The sequence below is a fragment of the Pan paniscus genome, chromosome 7, assembly GCF_029289425.2.
Source record: "Pan paniscus chromosome 7, NHGRI_mPanPan1-v2.0_pri, whole genome shotgun sequence".
In the NCBI taxonomy this organism is placed as follows: domain Eukaryota; kingdom Metazoa; phylum Chordata; class Mammalia; order Primates; family Hominidae; genus Pan; species Pan paniscus.
Window position 1 is genome coordinate 36,573,157 of NC_073256.2, and position 20,961 is coordinate 36,594,117.

A 20,961-nucleotide genomic window follows, 5' to 3' on the forward strand; every position below is an offset into this window, starting at 1 on the left:
TGGAATAAGGGTTAGGTCAAAGACCTAAGGGTGAGATACCTTGGGGATTAGGTTTTTATCTCAGACTATGTCTGAGTTAGGTTTTCTCTCTATTCTCCAGGCTCTAAAGTTTCTGGATTTTTGTTTTTGCTCTAGTAAAGATACAGGAAGCACAGCTAAGCCAACCACAACCCTTTACTGTCTTTTACCAGAATCATGTAGGAAAGATAAAATCTACTCTTGGATACCAACATTGAGTCCATAACTTAAATGCAAAAGTCCAAAAAAGTGGAATCTATGACTTGTGGAATATTCAGATAATCAACCAAAGTGATGACTCCCACTTACTACCACAAACAATGGATGAGAGTTCCCATTGTTTCCTATTCTTGCCAACTCTGGTTTTAACTGACTTTTAAATTTTTGCCAGTTTGGTGACTGCAAATGCTATCTCATTGAAGCTTTATTTTGCAGTTCCCTAGTTATTAAAGTATTGGGTATTGAAGTTGGCTCTTGACACTACTTACTTGAAAAGTCTATGATATTTACTACACAGAAATAAGCAAATACTACAAGTCAGGGCTTTCCTCACATTGGAGGACTGGTTGTTAAATATTACCAGTCCACAGCTGTTGATAAGGCTGAATATTTACTTATATCTTTATGGGCTTTCATGTTTTGTCTTGTTAAAACATCTGTTTCTATTGGCCTATTTATTTAAATTAAGCTCTTTTTTTCTTTGTAACTCATGCAGAGTTGCTCTTCATGTATCATAAATACTAACCCTTTACTAGTTAAATGTATTGCCAATATCTTCTCCCAGAATGCAGCTTGTATTTTCAATGCCTCCTCATATCATTTAAAAAATAATCCTTAAAAAGTTATTTTGGACATGTGAAAATCTTTACATTATTAATGTATATAACTTGGTGAGTTCAGAGATTAGCATATATCCATGGCACAATCACTATAATCTATGCCATAAGCCTGTCACCTCCAAAAGTTTCCTCCTGACCTCTTATTTAGTAGTATTATTTTTGTGATGACTTCATATAAGATCTACCGTTTTAGCAAAATTTTAAGCATACAATATAGTATTGTTTCTATGGGCACTATGCTGTACAGTAGATCTCTAGGACTTATTTATCTTGTATGGACAACATTTTGTACCTGTATTAGTCCGTTTTCATGCTGCTAATAAAGAAATACCTTTATTGTCTCCAAATAAAGGAAAGAGGTTTATTTGACTCACAGTTCCACATGCCTGGGGAGGCCTCAGAATAACGGCAGAAGGCAAAGAGGAGCAAGTCATATCCTACATGGTGGCAAGCAAGAGAGTGTGTGCAGGGGAACTCCGCTTTATAAAACCATCAGATCTCGTGAGACTTATTCACTATCACGAGAATAGCATGGAAAAGACCTGTCCCTATGATTCAGTTACCTCCCACTGGGGCCCTCATATGACATGTGGGAATTATGGGAGCTATAATTCAAGATGAGATTTGTGTGCGGACACAGCCAAACCATATCAGTACCCTTTGACTAACACCTTTCCATTTCCCCTTCTCCCAGCCTTTGGCAACCACCATTCTACTCACCTTCTATAAATCGGATTGTTTTAGATTCATCATATAAATGTGATATGGTTTGGATGTCCTGCCCAAATCTCATGTTGAATTGTAATCCCCAGTGCTGGAGGTGGGGCCTGTGGGAAGTGTTTAGATCATGGGGCCAGATCCCTCACGGCATGGTGCTTTTTGTGATAGTGAGTTCTCATGATATCTGGTCATGTAAAACTGTGTTGCACACCCTCCCCCCTTTCTTTCCCTCTCGCTATTGCTTTCACTATATGAGATCCCTACTCCCCCTTTGCCTTCTGCCATTATTGTAAGCCTCATAAGGCCTCCCCAGAAGCTGCTGCAGGTGCTATGCTTCCTCTACAGCCTGCAGAACCATGAGCCAACTAAACCCCTTTTCTTATAAATTACCTAGTCTCAGGCATTTCCTTATAGCAACGCAAAAATGGCCTAATACATAAAATTGGTATCAAGGAGTGAGGCATTGATATAAAGATATCATACCTGAAATTATGGAAGCGACTTTGGAATTGGGTAATAAGCAGAGGTTGGAAGAGTTTGGAGGGTTCAGAAAAAGACAGGAAAATGAGGGAAAGTTTACAACTTCTTATAGACTGGTTAAATGGTTGTGACCAAAATGCTGGATAGTGATAAGGACAGTAAAGTCCATGCTGATGAGGTCTCAGATGGAAATAAGGAATTTATTGGGAACTGGAGCAAAGGTCATGCATGTTGTGCCTTAGCAAAGAACTTGGCTGTATTCTGTTCATGCCCTAGGGATCTGTGGAAGTTTGAACTAAAGGATGATGATTTAGGATATCTGGGGGAAGAAATTTCTAAGCAACAAAGTATTCAAAATGTGGGGGAAGAAATTTCAAAGCAATAAAGTATTTAAAATGTGGTCTGGCTGCTTCTTACAGCCTATGCTCAGATGCAGGAGTATAGAAATGAATTAAAGTTGGAATTTAAATTTTAAAAGGGAAGCACAGTGTAGAAGTTCGGAAAATTTGCAGCCTGGACATGTGGCACAGAAAGAAAAAGCTTTTTCTCAGGAGAGAAATTCAAGCAGGCTGTGAAGTAACCGCTTGCTAGAGAAATTTACCAAGAGAAAGGGAGCCAAGTGCTAATAGCCAAGATAATGCAGAAAAGGCCTTGAAGGCATTTCAGAGACTTTCATGGCAGTCCCTCCCATCACAGGCCTAGAAGCCAAGGAGCAAAGAATGGTTTCATAGGCCAGGCCCAGGGTCCCACTTCCCTGCTCAGTCTGAAGACACTGTTCCCCACATTCCCACTGTTCTGGCTCCAGTCTTGGTTCAAAGGAGCCCAAATATAGCTCAGGCCATAGCTCCAGGGGATGCAAGCTCTAAGCCTTGGCAGCTTCAACATAATATTAAACTTGTAGGTGCACAGAATGCAATAATAAAAGACATATGGCAGCCTCTGCCTAGATTTCAAAGGATGTATGGAAAAGCCTGGGCACCCAGGCAGAAGTCTGCTGCAGGGGCAGAGCCCTCAAAGAGAGCTTTCTACTAGGGCAGTACCAAGGGGAAACATGAGGCTGGAGCCTCCACAGAGTGTCCAGTGGGGCACTACCTAGTGGAGCTCTTAGAAAGGGGTTACTGTCCTCTAGACCCCAGAGCGGTAGAGCCACTGGAAGCTTATACCCTGCACCTGGAAAAGCCACAGGTACTCAACAAACCATGAGAGCAGCTGTGGAGGCTGAACCCTATAAACCACAGGGGCAGAGCTTCCCAAGGCCTTAGGAGTCCACCCCTTTCATTGGTGTGCCCTAGATGTGGGATATGGAGTCAAAATAGATTATTGTGGAGCTTTAAGATTTATTGACTCTCCTGCTGGGTATAGAACTTGCATGGGGCCTGTACTCCCTTTCTTTTGACTAGTTTATCCTTTTTGGAATGGAAATGTTGACCCAGTGCCAATATTTCCATTGTATCTTGGAATTAAATAACTTCTCTTTGATTTTACAGTCTCATAGGTAGAATGGACTTGCTTTGTCTCAGATGAGACTTTGGACTTTTAAGTTAATGCTGAAATGAGTTAAGACTTTGGGGGACTATTGGGATGGCATGATTCTATTTTGCAATGAATGTGAGAAGGACATTTGGGAGGGGCCAGGGAAGAAATAATATAGTTTGGATGCCCTGCCCACATCTCATGTTGAATTGTAATCTCCATTGCTGGAGGTGGGACCTGGTGGGAGGTGCTTAGATCACAGGTTGGATCCCTCATGGCTTGGTGCTGTCTTCATGACAGTGTGTTCTTGTGAGATATGGTCATTTAACAGTGTGTGGTACTTCCCCCAACTTTCTCTCCTTTTTGCTCCTGCTTTCACCGTATGAGATGCCTGCTCTCCCTTTGCTTCTGCCATGACTGTAAGCTTCCTGAGGCCTCCCTAGAAGCCAAGCAGATGCCCGCACCATGCTTCCTGTATAGCCCATAGAACTGTGAGTCAATTAAACTTCTTTTCTTACGAATTACCCAGTCTCGGGCATTTCTTTATAGCCATGCAAAAACAGCCTAATACAAATGACATTATGTAGCATTTGTCCCCCTGCATCTGGCTTATTTCACTTAGCATGTCTTCAATGTTCATCCATAGTGTAGAAAATATGCAGGATTTCATCATTTTTTAAGGCTGAATAATATTCTATTATGTTAAATCCATTCATTTGTCATTCATTTGAACATTTAGGTCACTGTCATATCTTGGCTGTTGTGAAAAATGCTGCAATGAACATGGGAGTGAAGATATCTCTTTGAGATTTTGATTTCAATTCCTTTAGTTACATGACCAGAAATGGGATTGCTGGATCACATGTAGTTCCATTTTCTGTTTTTTTTAAAGAACTTCCTCACTATTTTTCACAGTGGCTGAATCAATAATATATTTCCACCAACAGTGTACGATTCCCTTTTCTCCACAACCTCATCACTTATTATCTTTTAAAAAATTTTTAATGTATTTTTTGAGACAGGATCTTGATCTGTCATCCAGGCTGGAGTGCAGTGGCGTGATCACAGCTCACTGTAGCCTCGACTTCCTGGGCTCAATTGATCCTCCTACCTCAGCCTCCCAAGTAGCTGGGACTACAGGTGCATGCCAACACACCCACCTGATTTTTGTATTTTTTTGTAGAGCTGGGGTTTTGCCATGTTGCCCAGGCTGGTCTCAAACTCCTGGGCTAAGTGGTCCACCTGCCTCAGCTTCCCAAAGTGCTGGGATTATAGGCATGAGCCACTGTACCCAGCCATCTTTTTTTTTTTTTATTGATTAAAGCCATCCTAATAGGTTCAAGGTGATATCTCATTGTGATTTTATTCTATTATATTATTTTTTATTTTTTTTTTGAGATGCAGTCTTGCTGTGTCACCCAGGCTGGGGTGCAGTGGCACAATCTCGGCTCACTGCAACCTCTGCCTCTCGGGTTCAAGCGATTCTTGTGCCTCAGCCTCCTGAGTAGCTGGGATTACAGGCACCCACCACCACGCCTGGCTAATTTTTTTTGTATTTTTAGCAGAGACGGGCTTTCACCATTTTTGCCAGGCTGGTCTCCAACTCCTGAACCCAGGTGATCCACCTGCCTCGACCTCCCAAAATGCTAAGATTACAGGCATGAGCCACCGCACCTGGCTCATTGTGATATTAATTTGTATTTCTTGATTAGTGATGTTAAGCACCTTTTCACACACCTGTTGGCCATTTGTATGACTTCTTTAAATGTCTAGTCAGTACCTTTGGCCATTTTTAATCTGATTATTATTATTATTATTATTATTATTTTTTGCAATTGGGTTGCAGAAGTTTCTTACATATTTTAGATATTAACCCTTTATCCAAGATACGGTTTGCGAAAAAGTTCTCCCATTGTGTACGTTATCTTTTTGTTTTGTTGTTTCCTTTGCTGTGCAGAAGCTTTTTTAATTTTGATATCCCAGCTTCTTTAAAGGAACATGTGCTTTTTTTCTCTCAGTGAATGGAATTGTTTTTCAGAGAGAAAAAACTGTAATCAGGTGTTTGGAACATACTTTCGAAGAATGTTTCTTACCTTTGTTTTTAAGACCTAATTTTGATGGGTTTCCATATATACATTTAAAAGCTAAATCTAAAAATGCTTCTTTGGAGATGCATTATGTACTATTTTCTTTCAATGAATAGAACTATCTCCAAAGGAGAACTCTCTAAGCAAGGGATGTTTCTTACCATTGTTTTGTAGGTCTCAATCTTAACTTCCAGTTTAATGGAATCTTTGTTGTGTCTGCTGGTGGCAGCATTCCTTCCTCTGGAACTAAGACCTCTAGGCCAGCAGAACCTAATGTGGGAGCAGGATGCAACAATTTTGCTAGTGGATCACCAGGGGTGATGGTGAGTGGTGCCACTTCCATTTCCACCCCTCGATTCCTGTACCTGTGAATCCTGGCTATGGGAGAAACAGTATCATATATTGGGTGCTGATTCAGAGCTCACATGACCTTCTGGAGAACTTTGCCCCAGCCCTACAAAATATTGTCACCTAGTGGGCATTGTAATTGTGACTTCAAAAGGCCATTTCACCGTTCTATTAACCCAGCTGCTTCAGGATGATGGGGAACATAGTAAGACAAGTGAATTTTATGAGCATGAGCCCCTGCTGCACTTCTTTAGCCATAAAATCAGTGCCTTGGTCAGAGGCAATGCTGTGTATAATACCATGACAGTGGACAAGGCATTCCATGAATCCACAGATGTCAATCTTGACAGAAGCACTGTGTGCAGGATAAGGAAACCCATATCCAAAGTAAGCGTCTATTCCAGTGAGGACAAACCTCTGCCCTTTCCATGGTGGAAGAGGTTCAGTATAATCAATGTGCCACCAGGTAGCTGGCTGATTACCTTGAGAAATGGTGCCATATCGAGGGCTCAGTGTTAGTCTCTGCTGCTGGCAAACTGGGCACTCAGCAGTGGCTGTAGCCAGGTCAGCCTTGGTGAGTGGAAGTCCATGTTGCTGAGCCCATGCATAACCTCCATCCCTGCCACTGTGGCCACTTTGTTCATGGGCCTATTGGATGATGACAGGGGTGGCTGGGAAAAGAGGTTGAGCGGTGTCCACAGAACAGGTCATCCTATCCACTTGATTAAAATCTTCCTCTGCTGAGGTCACCCATTAGTGAGCACTCACATGAGATGCAAATATCTTCACAGTTTTTGACCACTCAGAGAGGTCCATCCACATACCTTTTCCCCACATTTCTTTGTCACCAATTTTCCAATCATGTTTCTTCCAAGTCCCTGAACACCCAGCCAAGCCATTGGCTACAGCCCATGAGTCAGTATATAATCATACACTTGGCCATTGCTCCTTCCATGCAAAGTGCACAACCAGGTGCACAGCTCAAAGTTCTGCCCACTGGGAAGATTTCTCTTCACTGCTGTCCTTCAGGGATATCCTAGAAAGTGACTGCAGTGTTGCAACAGTCCACTCTCCGGTGGTGCCTGCATATCGTGCAGAACCATCTGTGAACCAGGCCCTAGTCTTCTCTTCCTCTGTCAACTGATCACAGGGAACTCCCCATGAGGCCATTGGTGCAGGCTGGGGGAGAGGGGGCAGGGTGGCAGGAGTGGAGACCATGGGCACCACTTGATGAGGAGTGGAGTCACTTCCTCATGTAACTTACTTGTGCCTTCGGGACCTGCTCGAGCCTGATCACATATATACCACTTCCATTTGATGATGGAATGCTGCTGTGCATGACCCACTTTATGGCTAGATGGGTCAGAAAGCACCCAGTTCATGATAGGCAATTCAGGTCGCACGGTGACTTGATGACCCATAGTCAAATGTTCAGTTTCCACCAAAGCCCAGTAACAGGCCAAGAGCTGTCTCTCAAAAGGAGATAGTTATCTGCAGAAGATGGCAGGGCCCTGCTCCAAAATCCAAGAGGCCTCTGCTGTGATTCACCTATGTGGGCCTGCCAAAGGCTCCAAACAGCATTCCTATCTGCCCCTTACACCTCAAGCACCATTGGATCTGCTGGGTCATAAGACCCAAGTGGCAGAGCAGCTTGCACAATAGCCTGGACCTGTTGCAGAGCCTTCTTCTGATCTGGACCCCACTCAAAACTGGCAGCCTTTCAGGTCATTCAATAAATGGGCCAGAGTCACACACCCAAATGAGGATAGTGTTGCCTCTAACCCACTAGGCATTGTGCCTCTTTCTTGGTTGTAAGAAGGGCCAAATGCAGCAACTTATCCTTCACCTCAGAAGGAATATCTTGACAGGTCCCATACAACTAGACCCGTACAAATTTTACTGAGGTAGAAGATCCCTGAATTTTAGTTGGATTTATTTCCCATCCTCTAGCACACAAATGTCTCACCAATAAGTCCAGTGTGTTTGCTACTTCTTGCTCACTGGATGCAATCAGCATAATGTCATCAATATAATGGACCAGTGTGATATCTTGTGGAAGCAAAACGTGATCAAGCTCTCTCCAAATAAGATTATGACACAAAGCCGGAAAGTTGATATACCCCTGAGGTAAGACAGCCAAGGTATATTGCTGGCCTTGCCAGCTGAAGGCAGATTGCTTCTGGTGGGCCTTATGGACAGGAATGGAGAAAAAGGCATTTGCCAAGTCAATGGCTGCATACAAGGTACAAGGATATGCGTTAATTCGCTCAAGCAATGAAACCGCATCTGGTACAGCAGCTGCAATTGGAGTAACCCCTTGATTAAGCTTACAATAATCTACTGCCATTTTCCAAGATCCATCTGTCTTCTGCACAGGCTAAATAGGAGAGTTGAACGGAGATGTGGTGGGAACCACCACCCCCGCATCTTTTAAATCCTTGATGGTGGCACTAATCTCCACAATCCCTTCAGGGATGTAAATTGTTTTGGTACCAGTAGAGTGGGGCACTGCTGAAAAGATCCCCAAAAATGTGGCAGTGACTTTGGAACTGGGTAACAGGCAGAAGTTGGAACAGTTTGGAGGGCTCAGAAGAAGCCAAGAAAATGTGGGAAAGTTTGGAACTCCCTAGAGACTTGTTGAATGGCTTTGACCAAAATGCTGATAATGATATGGACAATGAAATCCAGGCTGAGGTGTTCTCAGATGGAGATGAAGAACTTGTTGGGAACTGGAGCAAAGGTGACTCTTGTTATGTTTTAGCAAAGAGACTGATGGCATTTTGCCCCTGCCCTAGAGACTTGTGAAACTTTAAACTTGAGAGAGATGATTTAGGGTATCTGGCAGAAGAAATTTCCAGGCAACAAAGCATTCAAGCGGTGACTTGGGTGCTGTTAAAGGTATTCAGTTTCAAAAGGGAAACAGAGCATAAAAGTTTGGAAGATTTGCAGCCTGACAATGCAATAGAAAAGAAAATCTCATTGGTATTAGTTATTCTTTAACTGTTTGGTAGAATTCAGCAGTGTAGCCATCAGGTCCTGGGCTTTCACTGGATCAGAGATTTTCTATTATGGCTTTAATCTTGTTACTCATTATTGAAATCCTCATATTTTCTATTTCTTCATGGTTCAATATTGGTATATGTTGGTTGAATGTGTCCAGGAAGTTTTCCATTTTTTTCTAGGTTTCCCAATTTATTGGTGTGTAGTTGTTGACAATATTCTCTAATGCTTCTTTGTATTCCTAGGTATTAGTTGTTAAGTCTCCTTTTCTGTTTCTGACTTTGTCTATTTTCTTTCTTCCCTCTGGTGGTCTAGCTAAAGGTTTGTCAATTTTGTTTGTCATTTCAAAAAACCAACTTTATGTTTCATCGATCTTTGGTATTTTTGTAGCCTCATTTTCATTTATTTCTGCTCTAATTTTTATTAAATATTTTCTTCTGATAAATTTGGATTGGGTTTGTTCTTGAATTTCTAGTTCCGGGAAGTGCATAATTAGGTTGTTTATTGAAGTCTTTCCTTTTTTTTTTGAGACGGAGTCTTGCTCTGTCACCCAGGCTGGAGTTCAGTGGCACGATGGTGGCTCACTGCAATCTCCGCCTCCAGGGTTCAAGCGATTCTCCTGCCTCAGCCTCCCTAGTAGCTGGGATTACAGGCGTCTGCAACCACGTCCAGTTAATTGTTTTATTTTTAGTAGAGACAGGGTTTCTCCATGTTGGCCAGGCTGGTCTCAAACTCTTGACCTCAAATGATGCACCCACCTTGGCCACCCAAAGTGCTGGGATTACGGGCGTGAACCACCACGCTCGACCTTTCTTCTTTTTTGACGTGGGTGTTTATTGTTATAAACTTCCCTCTTGGCACTATTTTTGCTGTATTCCACAGATTATGGTATTTTGCATTCTTGTATCTTGCATTATTAGTAATTTTGTATTTGTAATAATTTCTAATTTCTTCATTGACCCATTGATTATTTAGGAGCATGTTATTTAATTTCTATGTGCTTGTGTAGTTTCCAAGATTCCTCCTGTTATTGATCTCTAGTTTTATTCCATTGTGGTCAGAAAAGATAATTTATACGATTTTGACTTCTGAATTTGCTGAGACTTGTTTTGTGGCCTCACGATGGTCTATTCTAGAGAATGTTTCATGTGCTGATGAGAAGAATGTGTATTCTGAAGTGTTTGGCTGAAATGTTCTATAAATGTCAGGCCTATTTGGTCTCATGTGGAATTTAATGCTGATTATTTCTTTGTTAATTTTCTATCTGGAAGATCTGTCCATTACTGAGAGTAGGGTATTGAAATTCCCTACTATTATTATTGTTTTACACTCTCCCTTTCCTTTTAGATCTATTGATGTTTTCTTTATATACTGGGGTGCACCTGTGTTGGGTGCATATTTATAATTGCTCTAACCTCTTGATGAATCAATGCCTTTATTATTACATAGTTACCCTTCTTTGCCTATTCTTATAGTCTTTGACTTGTAGTCTATCTTATCTGATGAAAGGATAGCTACTCCTACTCTTTCTTGGTTTGGATTTACATAGAATATCTTTTCCTATTCTCTCCCTTTCAGTCTATGTGTCTTTATAGATGAAGAGGATTTTTTTTAAGACAGCATATAGTTGGGTTTCTTTCTGTATCCATTCAGTAACTCTTTATCTTTTAATTGGAGAATTTAGTCTATTTACATTCAGTGTTATTACTGACAGGTAGGAACTTATTACTGCCATTTTGTTACCTCTTTTCTCGTTGTTTTGTAACTCTTCTCTTCCTTTCTTACCACTTAACCTTTGTGGTTAAGTGATTTTCTCTAGTAGTATGGTTTAATTTGTAATTTTTTATTTTTAGTGTATTTCTTGAAGGTTTTTGATTTGTGGTTACCATGAGGCTTACAAAAACATTTAAGATATAACATATTATTTTGAACAGCTGCTTGTTGATCACAGAGAAAAGAATAAAAACAATCAAACAGAGAAAAAACTTCAAAACTCTAGTCTTTAACTCCATCCCCCAACATTTTGACTTTCTGTCATCTCAGTTTACATGTTTATACTGCCTGTCTCTTAACAGGTTGCTGTAGCTATTGTAATTTTTGATAGATTTGTCTTTTAGTCTTCATTGTAGAGTTATAAGTGGATTGCATACCACAATTACAGTGTCATAGTATTCTGAGTTTGTCTGTGTACTTACTATTTTTGTTTCTTTTTAAAATATTTAAAAATTTTTAAAGTTTTAAAATACTGACACATAATAATTGTTCATTATGGGGTACAAAGTGATGTTGTAATACATGTAATGTATAATGATCAGATTAAGGTAATTAGCATATTCATCATCTCACATACTTATCACTTCTTTGTGTTTGGAAATTCAATATCCTCTTTCTAGCTATTTGAAACTGTATATTATTGTTAACTAACTATAGTCACCCTACAGTGCCATAGAACACAATAACTATTCCTCTTATCTAGCTGTAATTTGTGTCCTTTAATAGATCTCTCCATGTCACCCCCTTCCCTCTAACCTTTTCTGCCTCTAGTATCCTCTGTTCTGAGATCATCTTTTTTTTTTTTCAGTTTCTACATATGAGTAAGAATATGTGGTGTTTAACTTTCTGTTCCTAATTTATCCCACTTCACAGAATATCCTCCAGTTTCATCCATGTTGCCATGAATGTCAGAATTTTATTCTTTTTTATGGCTGAATGGTATTCCATTATGTATATATGACACATTTTCTTTATCCATTCATCTGCTGGACACCTAGGTTGATTCCATATCTTGCCTATTGTGAATTTAGTGCTGCAACACACATGGGGGTGCAGATATGTTTTTGATGTACTGATTTCCTTCTTCTTGGATAAATGCCCAGTAGAGAGCTGGATCATATGGAATTCTTTTTTTTTTTTTTTGAGACAATGTCTCGCTCTGTCACCCAGGCTGGAGTGCAGGGGCACGATCTCGGCTCACTGCAACTTCTGCCTCCCAGGTTCAAGTGATTCTCCTGCCTCAGCCTCCCGAGTAGATGGGATTACAAGCGCTCACCACCACGTCTGGCTAATTTTTTATATTTTTAATAGAGACGGAGTTTCTCCATGTTGGCCAGGCTGGTCTCGAACCCTTGACCTCAAGTGATCCACCCGCCTCAGCCTCCCAAAGTGCTGGGATCACAGGAGTGAGCCACCGTGCCTGGCCCCTATTTGTAGCTTTTAAAGGAAACTCTATACTGTTTTTCATAGTGGCTGTACTAATTCACATTCCTACCAACAATGTATAAGAATTCACTTTTCTCTACACCCTTGCTAGCATTTATTTTTTGTATTTTTGATAATAGCCATCCTAACCAGGGTGAGATCATATCTGACTGTGGTTTTGATTTGCATTTCCCTGATGATTAGTGATGTTGCTGAGCATTTAAAAAATATATTTCTTGGCCATATATAGGTCCTATTTTGAAAAATGTCTATTAAGATCATTTGCTGATTTTTAAACTAGATTATTTATTTGCTGTTTAAACGCTTGAGTTCCTTGTATATTCTGGATATTAGTCTCCTGTCAGATGAGTACTTGGCAAATATTTTCTCCCATCCTGTGTGTTGTCTTTTCATTTTGTCAACTATTTCCTTTGCTGTGCAGAGAGGCTTTTTAGTTTGCTATAATCCATTTGTTTATTTTTGCTTTTTTGCCTGTGCATTTTTTTTTTTTTTAAAGATGGAGTTTCGCTCTTGTTGCCCAGGCTGGAGTGCAATGGCGCGATCTCGGCTCACTGCAACCTCTGTCTCCCGGGTTCTCCTGCCTCAGCCTCCCGAGTAGTTGGGACTACAGGCATGCGCCACCATGCCTGGCTAATTTTGTATTTTTAGTAGAGACAGGGTTTCTCCATGTTGGTCAGGCTGGTCTTGAACTCCCGACCTCTGGTGATCCGCCTGCTTCGGCCTCCCAAAGTGTTGGGATTACAGGCATGAGCCACCACGCCCAGGCTTGCCTATGCTTTTGAGGTCTTATAAAATCTTTTTTCCAGACCAATGTCCTGAAGCAACTCTCCTGTGTTTTCTTCTGACAGTTTTATCATTTTGAGTCTTACATTTGTACATAGGTATGTATATACATCAATCAGACAAGAGAAAGAAATAAAAGGCACCCAAATCGGTAAAGAGGAAGTCAAACTATCACTGTTTGCTGATGGCATAACTGTATATCTAGAAAACCCTAAATATATGTACATACAATAGAATATTATTATGTCTTCTTGGGTCCTTTGTTGAAAATCACTTGGCTGTAAATGCATGGATATATTTCTGAGGTCTCTAACCTGTTGCATTGGTGCATTTGTCTGTTTTTAAGCCGGGACCATGATTTTTGGTTACTGTGAGTTTGTAGCATATTATTCTGAAGTCAGGCAGAAGAATGATGGTGGTATTTTGGTGGGAATTGCATTGAATTGGTAGATTGCTTTTGGCAGTATGGTCATTTTCACAATATTGATTCCACTCATCTATGAGCATTGGATGTGTTTCCATTTGCTTGTGTCATCTGATTTCCTGCAGCAGTGTTTTGTAGTTTTCCTTGTAGAGGTCTTTCACCTTCTTCGTTAAGTATATTCCTAAGTATTTTTTTATTTGTAAAAGTGGCTGAGTTCTCAATTTGATTCTCAGCTTGGTCACTGCTAGTATATAGCAGAGCTGCTGATTTGTGTACATTAATTTTGTATCCTGAAACTTCACTGAATTCATTTACCATTTCTAGGAGCTTTCTGGATGAGTCTTTAGGGTTTACCCATTAACCATTCCTACCTCCCTCCTGCCCCTCGCTACCTTTCCCAGCCTCTGGTAATCATCCTTCTATTCTCTATCTCCGTAAGTTAAATTATTTTGATTTTTAGGTTCTACAAATTGGTAAGAACATGCAATGTTTGTCTTTCTATTTAACAGAATTTTAAAAACGTATGCAAATCAAATTTCATCTTTTGTTTTTTGAGACAGGGTCGGTCTTGCTCTGTTGCCCAGGCTGGAGTGTGTGGCATGATTATAGCCCACTGTAGCGTCCACTTTCTGGGCTCAAGCAATCCTCCCACCTCAGCCTCCCAGGTGGCTGAGACTACAGGAGTGTGCCACCACGCCTGGCTAATTTTTGTAGAGATGAGGTTTTGCTATGTTGCCCAGGCTGGATATTTCATCTTTAACTTGTGAGGCTTTTGTTGTTTTCTCAGCAGATCAAATATTTATTTGCTGATTCCCCCTACAGGCACATTGAGTTGCCCAAAGATTAGACTGGGTCACCCATGAGGTCTCAGTCATATTCTTCATTAGAAATTGTTTTTTTTTTTGGCCTCTAACAGAGAAATGTGGGAGGAATGAGTTCCTAAATTGAATGTCAAATTTCTTAGGTAACCCCTATACCCCCAATTCCCAAAAATGGTGTCTTGACAGCTGATGCATTAGAAGTTACAGTGTTTATTTTGTTTTCTTTCTTCCTTGTTTTCCCTTGAATATAGATGCCTAACGGTTCAGATGACACTTGGTTCCCCAAATTGTACAACACACATGAATCTAGTTCATGTTGTTTCATTGAAACACAAGCTCAAAACTCTGTCCTGTGTATTATACACTCACCAAAGACAGACATGTAGAAGATATTTCTTAGAGTGGCCGTTGCAAATAGTAATCATGGTTTTGTTATTTCAATGGAATGCTATGTTCACCTTTCTTCACCTTTCTGTTCTGTATGTTATAAACTCTCCAAAGACAAATGTATAAAATAAGTTTCTAAGCATGTTACTTGTGGGTATGAATCAAGACAGTGTTTTTTCAATAAAATACTGTGTTGACTCTGCTGCCTGTTTCACACTGTCGAAATACACATGTATAAAAGATATTTCTAAGAATGCTCATTGGAGGAATACATTTTTTAGACATTAATATTTTATACAGCCCTTCCCATTGATTTTTGCATCCCCCCACAAGCCATCCATCCCAACCAGAACATTGTCCCTGACAGCGACAAAAGAAGACAGTACCTGATGGGGGGGCTTTGGTAGATGGGACATCTACTCTACCAAAGGGTGGTCAAAGTAGGTTTGGCAGGAGAAGAAGGCACTTCCATGGTTTGACAGTCACCTGAGGCAGGGGTCCTAGGAACTGCAAAAGTATCTTCTTGAGGCATTATCTGCCACTATCCCTGCTGGCCCATCAGGAGGACCCATTGGACCCTGGCATGTGTGTGTTATGTGCATATGCACTCTTTTTTTTTTCGAGATGAAGTCTCACTCTGTTGCCCAGGCTGGAGTGCAGTGGTGCTATCTCAGCTCACTGCAACCTCCATCTCCCAGGTTCAAGCGATTCTCCTGCCTCAGCCTCCCAAGTAGCTGGGATTACAGGCGCATGCCACTACGCCCAACTAATTTTTGTATTTTTAGTAGAGATGGGGTTTTGCTGTGTTGGCCAGGCTGGTCTCGAACTCCAGACCTCATGTGATCTGCCTGCCTTGGCCTCCCCAAGTGCTGGGATATACAGGCGTGAGCCACCGCGCCCAGCCTGCATTTTTGTTTATCCTCTTTGTAAGTGGTGAAACCGTGCTTTCTGCAGGCACTGTAGATCTTCACCTCAGCCTGGCAACTCGAAGGCCTGCACTGATCACCAGGACCAGTGCAGGCCATGGACCTGGGTCCTAGGCCCTAGGTTTTCTGAGCATTACTGCCAATCTTCAGGAGACTCGTGCATGTGCAGCTCACTTCTGCCAGATCCATCTGCACCTGCACCTAAAGTGCTGCGTCAGCTTAGCCAGATCTCCAGATCCCCAGCTCATCAAACTATCCACCCCCTCCCTAAAGATATTTGTATCAGGATATTTCTAACAGTGCCACTTGTGTGAAAAGATCAGGTTTCAGTTGTTGCTTTGTAACACTGTTTTCATAGATCTGTGCTTCATGGTATCTGCTCTGTCAATATAGATGTATAAAAGAAGAGTCTCAGAATGTGATTTGCAAGAATGAATCAAGATCAGGTTATTTCTGGGAAAACCGTATTGGGCACTCTGTGCTGCGTGCTCTACATGCTAATAAGCTATGTGTGAAAGTTGTGAATACGAATTCTTGATGTGAATATCAGTCAGGATGTGCAATTGCTCTGAAACACTGTGCCTCGGGTTACAGACACTCTAATGACATAATGACATGTATAAACACATCTCCAAGAGTGCTCTAAGTGAGGTTTCTTTCTTTTTTTTTTTTTTTGAGACAGAGTCTTGCTCTGTCGCCCAGGCTGAAATGCAGTGGCGCAATCTCGGCTCACTGCAAGCTCCGCCTCCCGGGTTCATGCCATTCTCCTGCCTCAGCCTCTCCAGTAGCTGGAACTACAAGCGCCCGCCACCACGCCCGGGTAATTTTTTGTATTTTTAGTAGAGACGGGGTTTCACTGTGTTAGCCAGGATTGTCTCGATCTCCTGACCTCGTGATCTGCCTGCCTCGGCCTCCCAAAGTGCTGGGATTACAGGTGTGAGCCACTGCGCCCGGCCCTAAGCGAGGTTTCTAAATGTAATTATGTGACTGCATGAAGATAGTGTTGTGTTTTGTTTTGTTTTGTTTTGTTTTTGAGATAGAGTCTTACTCTGTCCCCCAAGCTGGAGTACAGTGGCACGAACTTGGCTCACTGCCACCTCCATCTCCTGGGTTCGAGCAATTCTCCTGCCTCAGCCTCGTGAGTAACTGGGATTACAGGTGTGCACCACCATGCCTGGCTAATTTTTTTGTATTTTTAGTAGAAATGGGGTTTCACTACATTGGCCAGGCTGGTTTTGAACTCCTGACCTCAAGTGATCCGCCCACCTCAGCCTCCCAAAGTGCTGGGATTACAGGCATGAGCCACCGTGCCTGGCCCATTATCGTTATTTTGTGAAATACTATGTTTATCACACTGTGCTGCATGTTATGTATTTTCTAAAAGAGACATCTGTTAAAGATATGTCTAATATGCTAGTTGTGTGTAGCATATTAGACACATCTATTTTTGTGAAACCCTATATTCACCAATATAAAGATGCGTCTAATATGCTAATTAATCAGCATATTATTTTTTGTCTGAAAGATTTGTACTCACCAATCTCTACTGCATGTATACACTCCCCATAGATGTGTGAGAGACGATTCTAAGGTTTTCTTTTTTGAGGTGGAGTCTCGTTTTGTCACCCAGGCTGGAGTGCAGTGGCACAATCTTGGCTCGCTACAACCTCCACCTCCTGGGTTCAAGCAATTCTCCCTGCCTCAGCCTCCCAAGAAGCTGGGATTACAGGCACCCACCAAAATCCCCACCACCACACTGAGCTAATTTTTTGTATTTTTAGTGGAGACAGGGTTTCGCCATGTTGGCCAGGCTTGTCTTGAACTCCTGACCTCAGGTGATCCATCTGCCTTAGCCTCCCAAAGTGCTGGGATTACAGGCGTGAGCCACCACGCCCAGCCATAAGGTTTCCTTTTATATGAACGAATCAAGACACCGTTCTTTCTGTATAATACTGGGTTCACCACTCTGCTGTATGATATACACTCCCTAAAGAGACATGAGCAAAAGATGTTTATAAGAATGTTGGCTCCCGAATGAGTCAAGATAGTGTCACTTGTGTGAATCACTCTCTTTAGCACTCAGAGGTGCATGTTATATGTTCTGTAAACAGACATGTTTAAAATATATTTCTAACAGCGTTTAGTAACACTACTCTAAAATCAGGATAGTTTTATTCCTGTTACTTGTATAAATGAATCAGATAAATCAAGATAGTGTTATTTGTGTGAAACACAATGTTTACCACCTGTGATGTATGTTATACATGCACATATTAAAAATACATGTTTTTCTGTAAAGAAACATGTATAACATATATTTCTAAGAATTCTTTTTCCTTAATGAATCAGGATACTGTTCTGTATAATACTGAAGACATTCTGTGCTTAGAGAGAGAGAGAGATAAAAGTTGTTTCTAAGACTGCTAATTATGTGAACGAATCAGGATAGTGGTATTTTCGTGAAACCCTACATTCACCGATTTGTACTTCAAATGTAAAAGATGATTGTAAGAAGGCTACTGGCCTGAATCAGATTAGTCTCATTTCCTAGAATTGCTATGTCCAGCACCCTGAGTTGCATGTTATTCCTTCTTTAAAAAGATGTTTATAAGAATGCTTGCTCTGTGGATGAATGAGGACAGGGTTATTTCTGTGAAACACTGTGTTCAACAAATCAGTGCTGCAGACCCTGCCTCCAACACTGGGGATTATAATTTGACATGAGATTTGGTGGAGACACTGATATGGTTTGGCTCTGTGTCCCCACCCAAATCTTATCTCGATTTATAATCCCCATATGTCAAGGGAGGATCCTGGTGGGAGGTGATTCAGTCATGAGGGTTGTTTCTGCCATGCTGTTCTTGTGACAGAGTTCTCACGAGATCAGGCCGATAAGTGGCACCTCTCCCTTCTCACTCTCTCTCCTGCCACCACGTAAGACGTGCCTTGCTTTACCTTCACCTTCCGCCATGATTGTAAGTTTCCTGAGACCTCTAGAGCCATACAGAACTGTGTGTCCATTAAACCTCCTTTCTTTTCTTTTTTTTAAACCAATGAAACCATTTTATTACTGTTAATCAGTTACTTAGAAATCACTTTTACCAGAGTTTAGATTACTAACACCTTAGGAAGACCATTCTCTCCTTTTTCATTATTATTTCTCAAAAGAGAGAATGTTTCTGGTATTCCTGAAATGAGTATGTTGAGAAAATCTTTGCATTATCAGTATCATTTAAACAATGTTGAAGTCTGGGGAAAAATAAATTTTTTCCAAGGCTACACACATATCTATTCTTTGAATACAGGAAACTGAATGTGCAAATCCAGACAGGTGCAGAATTTTCACTGAGAGTCTAAGAAGGGATGAGTGTGTTATTGTGAATGGACTCTATAGACAGTATTAATTCCTTCACTTTCAGGCACCATCTCTCAGTGTGAGATCTCAGAGTCCCAGAAATCCAGTGCTGTTTCTTTGGGCTTTGTTCCTTGCTTCTTTCTTGCTTTTTTTTTTTTTTTAATTATTATACTTTAAATTCTGGGATACACGTTCAGAACGTGCAGGTTTGTTACAAAGGTATACACAGGCCATGGTGTAAACCTCCTTTCTTTATAAATTACTCAGTCTCAGGTAGTATCTTTATAGCAGTGTGAGAATGGACTAATACAGACATAGATCCAAAGCATATCAAGCACTCTGTGCTATATGCCCTCTAAAAGCCATGTATAAAAGCTATTTCTAAGAGCGCTAGTGGCATGAATGAATCAAGACAGTGTTACTGTGGTATTTCTGTGAACACATTGTCCACCACTCTGCCCTACATGTTATAGACTCTCTATATACATAGCGTGAATATGATTTTAAAAGCTCTTCTTACCTGAATAAATTAGGATAATGTTTCTTCTGTCTATCCTTGGGTTCACCAGTCTATGCAGCATGTTACATGCTCTCCAAAGAGACACGTACGTACAAAATATAAGAATACTTGTGTGAATGAATCACAGTCGTGTTTTTAGTGAAATGCTTTGTTCAGCAGTCTATACCATAGGTTATCCAATATCTATTGAGTCATTTAAAAGATTTTTCAAAGTGTTCTATTTGCATTAATGAATGAGGATAATCTGTGAAGCACTCTGTTCAGCACGCTGTTCTGCACATTATATTCTCTCCATAGACGTAAGTGTAAATGATGATTCTAAGAGCTCTTTTTCCCTGAGTGAGTCAGAATATACTGTTTTGTCTGCCTAACACTGGGTTTCCTACTCTGTGCTGCATTTATACACTCTTATTTAAAAAATGTTTCTAAAGCTGCTGATTGCATGAAAGAATTCAGGTAGTTATATATGTGAAACACTGTGTTCAGCACCTGCCACATGTCACACATGCTTTAAAGACACATATATAAGCATGTTTCTAACAATGCTATTTGCTTAATGAGGATAATATTATTTCTGCAAAACACCGTGTATTAGTTTTCTAGGGCTGACATAACAAAATATAATTTACTGGGAGACTTACACAAGAGAAATTAATATTCTCACAGGTCAGGAGGATAGAGGTTCAAGTGTTGGCAGGTCTGATTTCTCCTGAGTCTTCTCTTACGGGCTTGCAGATGGCTGTGTTATCACCGTGTCCTCACGTGGCCTTTCTTCTGTGCAGGTGCACCCTTGGTATCTCTTCTTCTAAAAGGACACCAAATAGATTAGGCTTCTATGGCATCATTTTAACTTATTCACCCCTTTAAAGACATTACCTTCAAAATTCAGTTACACCCTGAGGTACTGGGGTTTGGGATCTCAACATAGACATTGTATGGAGACACAATTCATTCCATAACATTCTACCTACTGGGCACCCAAATATATGGTCTTATCATATGCAAAATAAATTTACCTCATTTCAAAATCCCAAAGTATCAGCCCATTTCAACATCAAATCTATGTCCAAAATCTTATCAGAATATCTAAATCTAGCGTGGGTGAGACTCACTCAGAACATCTAAATCTAGTGTGGATGATGTCTCCTGGGGAGAAATTCCTTTCCAGGTATAAACCTGTGAAATCAGGCAAGTTATCTGCTTTCAAAATACAGTGCTGGGACAGGCATAAGACAGACATTCCCATTCCAAAAGACAGAAATTGGAAGGAAGAGAGAGGCCATGAGTCTCAAGCAACTCCAAAACCTGTCAGAAAATGTCGTTAGCTTTTAAGACTCAAGAATAATTATCTTTGGTTTGATCTTGTGTCTTCTGAGCACACTGTGGTTGCAGTCCCACCTTTCTGGCCCAGTGGGGAGGAAGCTTTGCTTCTGTGACAATGGGCAGCAATCCTGCTCCCGTCACCCTGGTTGGCAACCCTCCCAGGAGAGCCCAGGGCAACGCCCCCAACCCCAAAGCCTGAATGACAGCCCTGCCCTGAGGACCTAGATGGTATTGACCT

The 20,961-nt window shown here is 41.0% G+C and overlaps 1 long non-coding RNA gene across 6 annotated transcripts in view; it reads left to right on the plus strand.

Annotated features, from left to right (window-relative positions):
- The window catches only part of LOC103786971 (uncharacterized), a 42,580-nt gene that overhangs the window by 16,038 nt on the left and 5,581 nt on the right, over positions 1 to 20,961 (plus strand). For 2 of the 6 annotated variants that reach the window (XR_008626343.2, XR_008626347.2), the window contains exons 3-5: positions 3,918 to 4,021; positions 5,792 to 5,940; positions 16,208 to 16,345. This is a non-coding gene — a long non-coding RNA (uncharacterized LOC103786971). Of the gene's footprint in view, positions 1 to 3,917; positions 4,022 to 5,791; positions 5,941 to 16,203; positions 16,460 to 20,961 lie in introns of all 6 variants that reach the window. The other 4 variants (XR_008626344.2, XR_010113115.1, XR_010113114.1 and 1 more) reach the window with 4 other exon arrangements.